The 15477-nt window shown below is 42.7% G+C and overlaps 1 protein-coding gene across 10 annotated transcripts in view; it reads right to left on the bottom strand.

The window, feature by feature from the left end:
• The window catches only part of USP54 (ubiquitin specific peptidase 54), a 93818-nt gene that overhangs the window by 62440 nt on the left and 15901 nt on the right, over positions 1-15477 (bottom strand). For 2 of the 10 annotated variants that reach the window (XM_035137679.2, XM_035137685.2), the window contains exon 1: positions 10149-13506. The exons of the other annotated variants lie outside the window; for them this stretch is intronic. The gene's annotated coding sequence lies outside the window, so the exon portion shown is untranslated. Of the gene's footprint in view, positions 1-10148; positions 13507-15477 lie in introns of those variants that run through there. 10 annotated transcript variants of the gene reach the window in all.

Below are 15477 nucleotides of genomic sequence, written 5' to 3'. Positions count from 1 at the left end.
GACGCATATTCTATAGGAAACAAAGCATCAAGCACCAAAGCTTCTCTCTTGAAACTGCTATTTAAAACAGTTCCATAACTGACCAGCTATCCCTTCTTACCTAGGGACAGTTCCTAAGTTTTGAAAGTATCAGGTATACGTCTATATTTCATGTAATGCCACAGCATGCAAGGACCTCATCCAAACCTGCCAAGCTTTGTGCTAATGGTTGGATACAACCCAAAGAAAGAAAAGGCCACACACTGCAGGGTCTTGTAATAGTCCCTGCTTCACCATACCATGTACAAACTGTAAAGAAATGTGAGTATGCCCCTTACACACCGGAAGGGAGAGGTAGTCTACTGGCATATATCCACTAATGCTTGCAACGTGATACGTTTTTACAAGAGTAAATATTGAGAAACACTGAGAAATATTGAGAAAAGCAGCACAACTATTGACACTGCAAAGCTTTTTATGAGAAGCTAAATAAGGATGGATAAATATTTAATAGTGCAGCAGGAGCTGAAGAGGCAGAAGTGTTGCTGAATACTTTCCTTTTTTTATTTAAAAGATTTATGCCCCAACTTTCAATCAAATTATTCTCACAGCAGCTTACAACAAACAGGCTGTGATAACAGGAAGAGAAAAATTCCATGCACATGGATGTGTGCACACGTACACACATGAAGCCATGTTCCCCCTGCTTGACAGAAGGTGCCAGGGTGCACTTCCCTTCTGTTCTCCATCTGTGATGGGTCCCTGTGCAAGATGACTACTGCCCCCCCCAGTACCCAAGTCACTCTGCTGTCCTTTTTACTCTCTCCACCAACCAGCAAGGCAACCTTAATTGCTTGCTCCCCCCCCCCTTTTAAAAACTTTATACAGAGGTTGCTGGTGGGCACAACTGGAAGCTTGCTGTCCATCATGCCCAACAACAAACTCTGTAAAAAGTGTTCTTAAAAGTGAAAGGGACTCATTTCCTACCATCACCCACTATGCAGCCTGGTTGATCAATTTATCCCTTCCACCTGTGCCAGTGGGGGGCAGGGGCACAGAGAAATTAATCCCTTTGTCTTTTGAAAGAGGTTTTTGTTATGTGCATTGGGCAGCAAAGTTCCAAATTGCACCCATTTCCCTAGAGAAATTTAATATAGTGGCCATGACAGAAGGTTCATTGCAGCTGCACACCAAGAGATCCCTTTAGTTTCTTTTTCTCTTACAATGGCCAAAGGGTATCAGTCACGCCCACCAAGTTCATTTCCCTAGAGTGCCTGGGCTCCATGTGGGACCACAGGCACACTGGGGGAAATGAAGACGGTAGCTGCAGTTGGAGCTTCACTTTGCAATACACCCACCTCTGCAAAAAAAGATTTTTAAAGGTGAACAAATATATTGATGCAGCTGCCCCGTAATTTATTTGGCTACTCGCTAAGCTGCGGGATCCTGGCCTTGTGCCCTGTAATGAACTTTCCTCATTCAGATTTTTCCCCTTCTTTTTTGTGTGTGTGTATTTCTGGAAACCTATTGATACCACTCTTTTCATGAAACAACTCTCTCTTTTCTCATATTTGTCAGAGATAAAATTCTTTGTTGACAAAGATATGTTGAGGAGAGAGGCATGGATACTGTTTCTGGTTGTGTGTGTGTGTGTGTGTGTGTGTGTACACACATACATAATACATACATACATTTGATACTATCCTATCCTATCCTATATTACACTGAAACATTTAAATGTTTCTTTGGTTGTCCACAAATCTTCCTGCCACACTTGCCATTCTCTCCTGCCATACCAGTGTGGCATGCCCCACCCTTTGAGAACCACTGTGATTTAGTCAAATCCCAGCCACCTGCTAAATCTTTGTTTCCTAAACGTGGGAAAATCCACTAACATTTCACGACCTTTAGCTTTTTATGAGAAGATGATACAAACTTCCCAATAAAGTAACAGAGCACAATGTTTTCACAGCTTGCTCTCTCTGCCAAGTCATAGCTTAGGGGGGAAAGGGATTCCATAACAGTTGTTTCATAAACATAATGTTCAACAGAAAAAAGGGGGGGACACACAGAAAGATCACCACAGCAAAATTTTGGTTTGTTTGTTTGTTTTTAAGTTACATCAAACACATTGTAATCTTCCTTCATAATGTACACCAAGAGCACCTGATCCAATAAAATATATAACCTCAATACTTCTAATGCTGGCAGCTGTGTAGCTGTTTACAGTGAACAGAATTATACTAGCAAAAGTTATCTTCTTTATCTTGATAGGAAAAGACAGTAGTCAAACATATCTGAAGTCAAGCCTCCCCCCACAACCCGCCCCCTAAGGAAAAAGCAAGTTTGGTTTGCTACAAATCTAAATGCTAGGAAAAGAAAGGATATTATTGTTTCATAATGCCTAACTTCCAAAGTCAGGAAATCTGGTATTTAATGATGAAGATAAATAAAACAATAAAATTCAACAGGGATCAAACTTGCAACTTGGCATTATCAGCACCATGCTCTAACCAACTGAGCTATCCAGCTGATGACTTGGTGGAGTTGAAAACTGAAAATATTTGTAGGGCCACAGGGTTCTGCGAGTTTCCTATGCTATTCAAAAACTCCTATGCTATTCAATATTACATGAAACTGCTTGGAGAGGATGTGACCATCTAGCTAACGAGGCAAGAAGTGTTAGGCCTTTTAAAAGGGGAGTTGGGAAGTATTTCTTAGAAGCTTGATTCATGGTACCCAGAAATGAGGAGGTTGGCTATCAGGATCAGGCTTTATCAATGGAGTGAAACTCCTTGTCCATATCAATTCATTTTGGCACCAGATTGAAAGTACTGTGTTTTCCTAGTCTTTTAATTGTTTCCAAATTGGCCTATGGTTGACTATTAAGGAATTTGCTGATCTTTTATTTAACTGTTTTTAATCACTGTTTTGCATGTTTATTGCAAACCACATTGAAAACATTTTATTGGCAAGCAGGGTAAAAAAAATTTTTTTAACCAATTAGCTAAATGATTAACTTCTGCAGTCACTACCTATGCTTTCAAACATTATCTCTACAGCTACAAGGACAAGTTTTGTTTTCTAAACATCAAATAATCTGGTACTGCACTCAGTACTAGACTGATGCAGTCCTAGAAGTACAAGATTTCATCAAGTCAAAGTCAAACTGCCCTGAAGGAAGCAGTAAGGATTATTTAGATTTAGATGCATTAAGATTTCTTTTTTAAACTGATTTTATTTTAGTCTCTCTAGCTTAAGTCAAATAATCTCCACAGATATTTAATATTTGTATACCTCCTGAAAATACTGTCAAAGTGGGGTACAAATTCAATAGGATTTTAAAGATTTGGTTAGGAATGTGATGTTAATTGACAAAAAGTTCTATGGCATGGAGGACAATCTCTCTCTCTCCACCCCACATACTCAGTACAGCTACACTGAAGTATAGAATGAGTTGTAGCATTTATTGCTGTCAATTCAGCATTTATTTCCTTTCAATAACACCTAGAAGTACCGGTATGTTATAGACTGTCAGTGGTTCTTTGATCACAGACCCACTGACCTGTTAAACTTAAAAGGATTGATATTTATCTTGGACCATAGCTGGAAAAATCATAGAAATAGATTGTTGCAGCTGTTTGGACTGCAGAACTGAATGCATGTGATTATTACAGGGCTGAACATATTATGCTGCAGACAGGGAAAGCCACAAGGTCTCCTGATGTAGATCAATGTTGAAAGACCTCTTAAATCTTGCAGCTCAAATACTTTATATAAATACATAAATTTCAATGTATTTGGCAGAATTTCTTAGAATTTCCCCTTTACACTCCTACTTTCTGTGCCAACAACATGTTTATTTTTTCTTCATTGAAAAGGGGAGAATTAGAAAAAGAGAGACGGAAGAAACAATTGGAAGAATAACCAAACCAGTATATGTATAAATGATAGTGGTAAATTATTTAATACACTGGGAAGAAGGAAGCAAGATGGTCTCTTATTGCAAAAAAAAAGTTTTAAAGATTTCCATAAACAATATTTTAGAAGTTTAACCAAAGGAAACCTTGAACACCATAGATCTGTCACAGCAATAGGTGCAATAACATTTCCCCCACCCAGTAATCTTTAAGGCTTGTGCCTAGCAAGGGTTTTCATCCTACAGCTCTCAGCCAAGACCAAGCAGCCGAAACATGAAGCACTGATAGTACAAGATGGAAAGGATGCTGATTGACTGTCAAACCAGGCAATACAAGCATGGGGATGGGGGAGAGGCAATTGATCCCATCTGTCCACCTCATTCCCTGGCAGCTCTACCAGACTGAGCACTGTTGAGCTGCAGAACAACTGTTGGGGAAATCCCTAGAAATTAGCAAGGGTATGCTGTCACACTTACTTTTTATTTACATTACGAGATGACTGAGGGTGTATGTGTGCACTTCCTTTAATCACCAAAAATCCCCAACAATGCTTTTGTAGCTCTGCAGTCTCACTATTGCCTGTGCTTCCTGGAATGTGTTTCGAAACAGAAGGACCTGTGAGCAGCTGGTGATGCTACCTGTGGAGAGCCTGGGAATGGCAAAAATATTTTTGCATTGCTTTCAAGGGCTCCAGCTGCAGAACTGCACAAGGATTGTGTGTTTTTTTTAATAAAAAAAATTAAAGGAAGCATGGACACAAGCATAGAAACATTCATGCACACATGCTCAGTTATCTTGTACGGTAATTTAAATAAAAGGTACGGTAAGTGCCCCAGTACATGTCAGTATATGTCAGTGCGGGGGCTTTGCATCATCGCCCACCCCCAGTGTTTCCAAAAGTACACCTGCTAATTTCTCCTAATATTCACAGTCTTGCCCAGGCATCCCCAAACTTCGGCCCTCCAGATTTTTGGATTACAATTCCCATCTTCCCCAACCACTGGTCCTGTTAGCTAGGGATCATGGGAGTTGTAGGCCAAAACATCTGGAGGTCCGCAGTTTGGGGAAGCCTGGTCTTGCCCGTTTTTGAGGGCAATTTCTTCCCCAACCTCTGTGAGCAGCTGAAAAAAAAACTCTTGGCCAAAATATTAGGACAGCCCTAGTTTCAGCATTATCCTTTATTTTTGCCATTTGTTGTGAGATCTATAGCTCATAAAATTATTAATAGAGAGCATTTTCATAACAAACAGCACTGAGATTTGTTCAGTTCAAACAGATCGTGAGAAGCTACCACTTACTTCATGATGAACAGCACGGCGTGAAACAATCTGCCCAAATGTAATTATGCCTGTTTAATGATATTATAAAAACACAAGTCACACACTTTCCCACACACTCCCTGAAAAACATGAGCCAAAGTCTTCTCAACTATCAGAACTTTCTGGGATTCCCAAGTAGTACGGCCTGCACATATTTAATCACAAAGGCTGGACTGAACAGAAACCACAAACAACTATCATTAATAACAGAGCATAGGGAATCTTTCTATGCTGTATTTCAGTGCAGCTGCTCCAATACAAATATGACTCTTCTACTCAGTTTACTCTGGGAAGCTAAGTGGAAGAAATTAATTGCAAGGACAGTGTCTGAAGAAGACATCTACTAGTCACTTCCACTAACAGGTAGAGAATGCACCTGCACAGGAGTTTACCTCTCTGAACAGTTTGTATTTACTAGCATACCAGACATTTTGCTATGAAAAATTCATATAACACTAAAGCCCTGAAAAGGCATGGACATTGAAACCATTAACCTACAGTTGAGGAGCACCAACTCAAACTGCATGACCCACAAATCCAAGTTCCACGGCATCATTTAGCTCCAAGGGTTCAGTGCACTGAAGTGGAATGTATGCAATGGCTTTGCAAGATAGCACACTGGAAAAGATGTGAGCAGAGGTGATGGCAAAATCCTACCACCACACAGACAGAATTACAATTTGGTCCATGAGCTAATATGCTGCCACAGGCATCTCTTCTTGAAAACCCAGGGTATCTTTTGAAATATAAATGCAGCACCAACCCTCAAATATGCAGCAACACCCTACTTTCTCACATATGCAGTACTTTATTCCTCGTGTATATGTGCGTGCACGCACGCGTACACACACACACACACACACCAGCACCTTGCCATACATGCCCTTCCAAGTGTCCCCTTTTCATGATCGATGGACAGGCTCCACATCTTTGGGGTCTGGGGCCAGAGATTCAGAGGAAGTATCAAAGTAAGAGAGGGATTTGCCCCTGGAATAAGTCAAACTGCCCAGAAAGCTGTAGCACAGGAGCAGACTGTTTTATCACCACCACTCCATCCTGAGAAAGTTACATTGACATCCTCAAATTCTGAGGACTCCAGAAAACTACAGTCTCTTCTGCGCCATCAGTCAATGGTTACTCCTTCCTCCTGGGCTGTGTCCAGAAAGTGGTGTTGGGGCATGAGTTAAGACCCCTCACGTTCACTTGTGGGGTGCCTCAGGGCTTCATCCTCTCCCCCATGCTTTTTCACATTTATATAAAATGGCTGGGGGTGTGAGCTGAGTGTCCACTAGTATGCAGATAATAGCCAGCTCTAACCTCTCACTTAAATCAGAACCAGTGAAGGCGGTGAATGTCCTGTGTGAGTGGCTGGAGGTGGCTGGGGGATAGATAGCAGACCACAGACTGAGGCTGAATCCCAACCAGAAGTACAATTTCTGGGGGACAGGGGACGGGCAGGTGTGGGAGACTTCCTGGTTCTGAATGGGGTAACTGTGCCTCTAAAGGACCAGCTGTGCAGCCTTGGGGTCATTTTGGACTCACAGCTGTCCATGAAGGCGCAGGTCAACTCTGTGTCTCGGGCGACTGTTTAGAGCAGTGTTTCCCAACCAGTGTGCCTCCAGATGTTTTGGGACTACAACTCCCATCATCCCTAGCTAGCAAGACCAGTGGTCAGGAATGATGGGAGTTGTAGTCCCAAAACATCTGGAGGCACACTGGTTGGGAAACACTGATTTAGAGACTCCTTCTGGTATGCCAGGTGAGACCCTGCCTGCTTGCCCACTGTCTTGCCAGGGTGGTACATGCTCTGGTTATCTCCTGCTTAGACTACTGCATTGCCCCCTACATGGGGGTACCTTTGAAGGTGACTCAGAAACTACAATTAATCCAGAATGCTGCTAGACCAGGGACTAGGAATGGTCGCCAGGGCCATATAACACTGGTCCTAAAATATCTACATTGGCTCCCAGTACGTTTCTAAGCACAATTCCAAGTGTAGGTGTTGACCTTTAAAGCCCTAAATGGCTTTGGCCCTACATGCCTGAAGGAGTCTCTACCCCCATTGTTCAGCCCAGAAACTGAGGTCCAGGTAGTTCCCTCATGATGAAAACTCAGGTTACAGGGAACCAGGCAGAGGCCCTTCTCGGTAGTGATGCCCATGGTATGGAACACCCTCCCGGCAGATGTCAAAGAGATAAATAATTATACGACCTTCTGTAGACATCTGAAGGCAGCCCTGTATCAGAAAGCTTTTAATGTGTGATGTTCTGTTGTGTTTTTGTATATTCTGTTGGAAACTGCCCAGAGTGGCTGGATCAACTTAGTCAGATGGGCAGAGTACAAACGAACAACAATTACTACTACTACTGAAGCAGACTAAGACCCTTTAACTGCTGACTCAGTTTGGGCTTGCTTGTTGCTGAAGCAACATTTGACTCTCCAGCCTGAGTGGCAAATGGAGCTATCCACAGTGCTACTTGTTTTGCTTGCCTTGCCTTAGCAGAATTTGATCTCTGCTTTGCTTGACTTTGTCTTATTGGAGGGATGGGAAATCTCAGGCCCAGGGACCAAATGCAGCTCTTGGTGCCTCTCTGTCTGGTCCTTAGAATTCTCCCCAGGCATATCCTCTCACCATTCCTGTTGTGTACTCTCCTTGAGTACTTTGCCTGGCTAGAGCATGTCATTGATAATGTTTATTGCTTGCCTGGATGGAGAAGAGTGTGGGTAAGTACAGTCAGCCTACTATACAAAGATAACATTAATATTCATTGTTCTATTCATTTTTGCTTATGGCTCTACCCACCACTGGCATGTGGTCCCCAGGCTGAAAAAAAGTTCCCTACCCCAACCTCCTTGGAACCTAGCTTCCGCTTTGCTGGTCTTTGCTTTAGTAGAAGCTGAACCTTGCCTTGCTAGACCAGAACCTGGATATCCTTGACTCTGCCTTGGTTTCCTTGCTGGAACACAAATTTGTGCCTAACATCAACCCACACCCTGACATCAAACACACCCTGAACTATAACCTAATCTGGCTGAGACCACTACCTGGAACAGAACAGTTCTTTACCTTCAGCATGAAAGAAAGGGGTAGAGCAGCATTTGCAGGTCTGTAAAATCCCTCAGCAGTGTCCCCACCTCCACAGCACAAGTGGTACACCTAGGGATCTACAAGAGGTGGATTCCTAGCTCTCAACTAAACTTGCAACTCTAATAGTTACTATGTAATTATTAAAGCTTTTGAGAACACAGCTAATGAATTCCCTTTCTAATTAACAGTGTACATTTTCAGAACATGTTTTATGTTGGGCTAAAGCAAGTCCATTTGCCTCTAGTAGTTCTGAATACATGGCTCCCCTCCATTCATGAATCAAACTTCCAAATGTACGGTACATCTTCAACCTACAATAAATACACACCTAATCGGCAAGGGATGATTAGCTCTGTAGAAATAGGCCTACCCAAACAGCAGGTACTTTCTTCTCCTATGACCCTATGAAGCTGAGGGAATAATCTCAGGCAGTAATGCAGCCACAACAGGACATGTATGTACCCTAGAATGTACTGAAAGCCATGTGCTGATAAGCATCCAAGGGGACCATGGGAGAAAAAAACTGAGTGCAGCATTCTTGTCAGGTGCTGGAGCATTCACATCAGAACACTGAGAGTCAGTTTCCTGTTCCCTTAACATGCTGTGCTAGCAGGACAGTTCATCAGAGTAAGAGCTTGCAGGCCCTTCAAGTCATCAGATGGAAACCTCAAGCAGAATTCTTCTGGCAAAGGAGTCATGTGAACAGGATGAACCAATTACCTTCCTTGTATATAAACTCTGGGCCTCTTCACACTGAAACTCAGCTCACCTAGGGGTGGCATTCCACACTGCCTGTTTCTATCTATATGCCAGTACCCCACTGCCTATAGCAACTTTCTCCACCAAACCATAATTCTACTTTCAACTTCACAAGACACAACAGCAGGTACATTTTACCTATGTCCACTGCTTCATACCTGGTAGATACTATAAACACTAAAGATGCAAGTAGTGCACACAAAGAACGTTTTCTGAAATAGCCAGCAAGTTCTGCTAGTCTTTCAATCCAATTACAGATTCCCTTCCCTTAAAGTACTGCTTTAATCAAAAGTAAACATTTCACTTCCTCCTGAAATTTACACACGTCAGAGCAAACAACAATCCACTACAGCCACATGCTGTAACTGCAGTCTTTCTAGGTTCTGTGCTAGCTTAATTTAGGTCTACTATTACAGTTCAATACCTACCATACCTATCCACTAGCACTAACTGCTTTTCCTTGTATATGTGGGTGCCTAAGGAGTCTGTAGAGGCCTGGTTATTTTTGAATCAGAAGAAAGAGAATACTGAGAAGAATGGCTAACAAGTCACCATGAAGCCACTATTTAGAGACCCTCTGTTCACCTAGATAATGTGGTGCAATGCCAGAATTATTCATAGTCCAACAATCACATCACAGACCATGAAGCAGGCTGACAGCTGATATCAAAGACACGAAAGCACCTAACTTTTGTTGTTATTGCCCATCTTGCATGTGTTAATTACATTTGCAAGCCAAAAATTAAAAGCCAAGGTTCAAGCAAGCAGTGCTTGGGGGACCAAGGACATTTCTCATCAATACAGGACTACATTTTACCACAAGTGAGTGCTAAGTATGAAGGCAGTATGAAAAGGCAGGTAAAATTAGTCAATAAGCCACGCAGCATGCTTTTTTTCCTAGGAAGAAAGCATATGACACTTACTGTCATTAGGAAGAAACCTACAAGAAATGTTACGTCTAAACATGGGGCACTAGTGTCTTTCCACAGTCCTCAATTAAGAAGCATGCTCTTTGTATCACCTTCACACAGCAATTAATTCCTGAAGACTGCAGATGACTTCAGCAATATTTTTAATACTTACAAACTGCCTGTGCTCTATCCATTTCTTACTCCTTCCAGCTGGAAATCTGCAATTAGGAAATCATTCCCTCCTCTGCATCCGTCTCTCTCAAGCAGGTCTACTTAGAAAGATGACATCATCTCTACAGACATGCACCTGATTCTCAGGAAACTGCCCCTCCTCCAACAAGCAGGTCATTTTTTTTAAAGTGACAGCCAGAGACCGCCCTTGCCAGTGTGTTCTCGGCACTGCAGAACATACTCCCGTAATCATTCAATTTCTGCATTTTTCCTGCTCTGCTCAGCTCTGCTCTGCTCAGCCTGGATGTTAAATTGCTCCTTTGGGGGGGAAAACCCCACAGCAAAGAAATGTCATTTTTAGCTGAAATGCAGGTGACAATTCACAATTCCTCTATAACCAGCAATAAACCAAAGACAATGCAGTTTAGTCCCGTAATTCTGCCCCAAATGCATAAAGGTAGACAAGAGAAATCTCTTTCATATTTGAGACTAAGATTTCAAAAACATTTTAGCTCTGAATATTTTACCTCCATTCCCTCCTCTAGTCACTACAAAAATGTCCCTTTTCCTAATCCTACTATCTCTACTGCAATATATAATATAAATATGATCTATGGTCACAATTCAGCAAACAAATGATACAAACACACCCAGGATTGTTTCTTGCTGTCTGCTGTGAACTGACTGACTAGCACTCAGTCTTTTGCTTTCCACAGGCAACAAAGGATGAATAAGTGTAAGCTTGCCAAGCCAGATTTTAACACCATTCCAACCCCTCCTCTTTCTTCTTTAAATTGTGTGTACACAACTGACCTGGATAGAGAAGAGGTGGAGGAACACAGTGGTGGGAATTGGCCTGCAAGGGGAGACATAGATGCAGAGTAGTGTGGTACAGTGGGAGCAACATATCCTCATTACACTTCATGTTGGACTAGCTTTTCCTAGTATATGAGACTCAAGGCTGTGTTGTGGTCAAACCAGCAACCTTAGCCCTGCCCACCCGCTTAGGTGAATAGAACACGAGAAAGAAAGATTGTTGGGTTGTGTGCATGAGTCTATGAGTAAGAAGAATCTGCTCACTTCCTAAAGCAATCTTCTCTAAGCTGGGCTGGATCTAGACATGTCAAAGAAGCGATTCAGTTAAAGCAGGCACCCCCAAACTTCGGCCCTCCAGATGTTTTGGACTACAATTCCCATCTTCCCCGACCACTGATCCTGTTAGCTAGGCATCATGGGAGTTGTAGGCCAAAACATCTGGAGGGCCGCAATTTGGGGATGCCTGAGTTAAACACATACTGTACAGGGATATCCGGTATGGAAAGACAGGACTCCACAGTGCCATCTAGTGTCACAGTGTTATAACACCTATACAACACATATAAAACACTTTTTCTTTTCTGGAGTCCCTAGTGCCCTCCAGATATTGTTCCATTTCAGCTCCCATCTGCCAAAGCCAGCAGTGGTTAGGGATGATATATTCTTTATTAGGTTTAAATACCACCCTTCATCAAAAGGTCTCAGGGCATTTCATAAGATAAAAACACGAGGTAAAAGCACAAAGAAATAGTTAAAACAGAAACAACAATACAATAACCCCCTCCTACACTGAAAAAGCTGTAGAATATTAATCAACCAAAGGCCTGGTTGAAGAGGAATATTTCTGCCTGGTGCCTAAAGATATATAAGTCACCAGATGAACCTCCCTGGGGAGAAAATTCCACAAACGGGGAGCCACTGCAGCAAAGGCCCATTCTTGTGTTGCCCCCCCCCCGGGACCTCACATGGAGGAGGCACACGAAGAAAGGCCTCAAATTATGAACACAGTGTCTGGGTTGGTTTATATGCAGAGAGGCTATTCTTGAGGTATTGCAGTGATATAGTCCAACATCTGGAAATCATCAGGTTGGGGAAGGCTGTTTTAGAATAATCTACTATAAACGAGTTTTGAAATACCAGTACATCCATCAATACACTCATTGGTCTAAGGCTGGGTTCACGTAATTGAGTTAGGAATTTTTAATCCCTGCTTTAAAGAAGGAATCTGAAAAAAGTGACTATGTTGTATAAAGACATTCCATTGACATGCTTGGTACATTCCTAATTTCGACCCCATGCCTAAAGATGCTCTGTGTTCTGTAACTTTTGAAATTATGTTCTCACCATAAATGCCTAAGAGTGTTGTTCTTGCACAGCACATGCTTATTCAGCATATGCTCTGATTATCTATATTTCCTGTACAATCACTGTCTCTATATTTGCCTTTGGGGAAAGTCTTGATTAAAAAAAAATTAGTTGCCAAGAGCTGCTGTCAGTTTTCAATATTTAGCTCCCTTCCCAGGCTCACAAGAAGTGTGGGGGGGGGTGTGTGTGTGGATGGATCTTGTCTCTTATATGCATGTAAACATGTGCGCAGAAACACTAAACCACCATGCAGTGCACAGCCAGCAACTGCATATGTTGGTGAAGCTCCTTTCGATTTTTAATAACCCAAGAGAAAACTCTTTTTTTTTCAAGTATAATTTTAGCCAAAAAAACAGACTCTTATCAGATTTTAAATCACTGCAGGACAAGCTATTGCAAAGAGGGATAATATTAAAAATATTAAACCACCATATTTAACAGTATGGGAGGTGTTACATGCATGTGTCAAGAAATTTGTGGATGATACTACAGTCATTGGGCTCATCCAGGAGGAGGATGAATCTGCATATACGCGGGAAGTAGATCATCTTGTCTCGTGGTGCAGCAGGAATAGCTTGGTGCTAAATGCCCAAAAGACAGTGGAAATGATAATTGATTTTAGAAGGCACCCTCTCATCTAGTTGCCAATTCTTGGTAACACGGTTGTAGTGGTAGAGTCCTTTAAGTTCTTGGGCTCTATGATCTCTCAAAAATTGAATTGATCAGATAACATCAATATTATTATTAAAAAGATACACCAGAGATTGTATTTCTTGTGACAACTAAGGAAATTTAATCTGCCCCAAGAATCGCTGGTCCAATTCTATAGAGGTACTATTGAAACTATCCTCTGTAATTCCATTACTGTCTGGTATGGTACAGTCTCTAAGCTGGACAAGAGGAGGGTCCAACGAGCAGTAAGAACAGCAGAGAGGGTAATTGGTGTTAGTTTGCCTCCAATAGAGACACTTTATGCCGCTCGAGTCAGGAAGAGAGCAGAGAGAATTGCTGTAGACCCTTCACATCCTGGTCATCACTTGTTTGATTTACTCCTATCCGGACGTCAGTACAGGACTCTATATACAAAAACGTCTAGGCACAGGAATACCTTTTTTCCTTGTGCCATCAAATTGTTGAATCTGTAGCTGTGGGTGGAAGGGAGGCGTTAGTGGTATGGGGTATTTTCGCTGTGCTGTTGTATTGTGAGGGGAATAGTGGTTGTACGAGGTACTTCCCCCCCCCCTTTTCTTTACATTGCAATGTAGTTGAAGCAAAATTCCAGGTATGGTTGATACTTGGCCAATAAATTATTCTATTCTATTATCTTCTATTCTATTCTAAATAAATTATTCTTTATCTGTGAAATGTTGTGGGGTATGGATTAGTAATAAAGAACACAAGCTACTTTCATTCAAATATGTTAGCTACCATACCCAGGTGTTTAATACTCCTAAAAAAGTAAAGGTAAAGGACCCCTGATAGTTAAGTCCAGTCGCAGACGACTCTGGGGTTGCAGCGCTCATCTCGCTTTACAGGGCAAGAAAGACGGCGTTTGTCTGCAGTTTTTCCGGGTCATGTGGCAAGCATGACTGAGCCACTTCTGGCGCAATGGAACACCGAAACCAGAGCAGCGTACAGAAATGCCGTTTACCTTCCTGCCGGAGCGGTAACTATCTACTTGCACTTTTTGACGTGCTTTCAAACTGCTAGAAGCTGGGACAGAGCAATGGGAGCTCACCCTGCCATGGGGATTCGAACCGCCAACCTTCTGATCGGCAAGCCCAAGAGGCTCAGTGGTTTAGACCACAGCGCCACCCGCATCCCTGTTTAATAGTCCTAACTGCTCACTAATAATATCCATCTGAACTTTTTGCTTAATAAAGCACAGTACTTATTGGGCTGGTTTGCCACACTATGGCTTAGCAAGAGAGAACCCAGAGGAAAAAAATTATGTTAAGTTGTGGCCCTCCAGATGTGGGGACAGGAGAGAGGGGCTGGGGTGGCAAAGCTTAAGTTCTTTTATTTAGTGTATGCTTGGGGGTTTTCTGCCAGCATCACTTGGGGAAGTTCTCTTTCTATTCGCTGGTTATGTTTCCTTGGTGGTAAGAGGTTGAGGTGGCCTGGGTGTGGTTGATAGTCTTTGGCTGGCTGCAGTGGGATTTGTTTGTGCGTGGGTGACGGAGTTGTCGGGTTAAGTTAGCCAAATTGAATCGTATGCTGTCTGTGGGTTATGAGCTCTTTCTAGTGCGAGTGGGCATTGTTTTCTTGGAAGATGTTTAGTAGGGCCAGTTCTGGGGTGACTTCTAGTACCCGTTTAGTTATTTTGCTTATTTCTGATATGACTGTGCACACTCCTTTTCTGACGGGGTCCTCAATTACTTGGTTTGGTGGGATCTGCTGGTTCAGATACAGTTTATGTCTGAGAAGGCCCCAGGAGGGATCATGGGGAGGAGGTGCAAGGAAAAAACTGTTGTGACATTGATTTCTTAGGCAACTTGGAAGGGCTGTGGTGGGATCCAGAAACGGCAACCTGGAGCCCCACTGACACTTAACTGCTCTCTTCTCCATCAGCTCAGGAGCGTTTTCTGAGACACCTGCTGGGTATGATAGCATCCTTTGTCGTTCGAGCATCTTTATCAAGATGCTAACAGATCTGCCTGCCTTTGATCAGTTGTGCTTCAAGGGAAGCTCACCAGTCCTCTGATTCTTTAGTATTTTCCAGCCCAGATAGATGTTAACCAAAGGATCTCACAATAGTATAGGAGAATCAGATGCACCACAATAACATCTTGGATGGGATGGCTTTCAAAGAGGGCTAGACAATTGCATGGAGGAGAGACCTATCAAAGGCAACTAGCCGTTATGGCTATGCTCAACCTCCCCTGTTGGAGGGAGCAATGCTTCTGAAAAGTACTTGCTGGAAGCCACAGACTCCCCAAATGTGTTTCACAAGGACCCCTTCCTTCCCTCTGCCCCAGTACCCGAGGGTCGTCATGTCTCTCCAGGGATTTGGTCAGAACAAAGTATATGTTGGAGAAAGGCTCCCTCCCTGCAAAGAAAATGGAGGAATCAGCAGGCGCCTGGCTCCCAGCCATGCTAGCACCAGTCTGGAGCATGAGGGTGGGAGACACAAGAAGGAAGCATTCCTA

This window comes from Zootoca vivipara, chromosome 5 (assembly GCF_963506605.1).
Source record: "Zootoca vivipara chromosome 5, rZooViv1.1, whole genome shotgun sequence".
Lineage (NCBI taxonomy): Eukaryota > Metazoa > Chordata > Lepidosauria > Squamata > Lacertidae > Zootoca > Zootoca vivipara.
The sequence above is the reverse complement of the archived record's forward strand: the minus strand, read 5'-3'. Positions and strand labels throughout refer to the sequence as shown.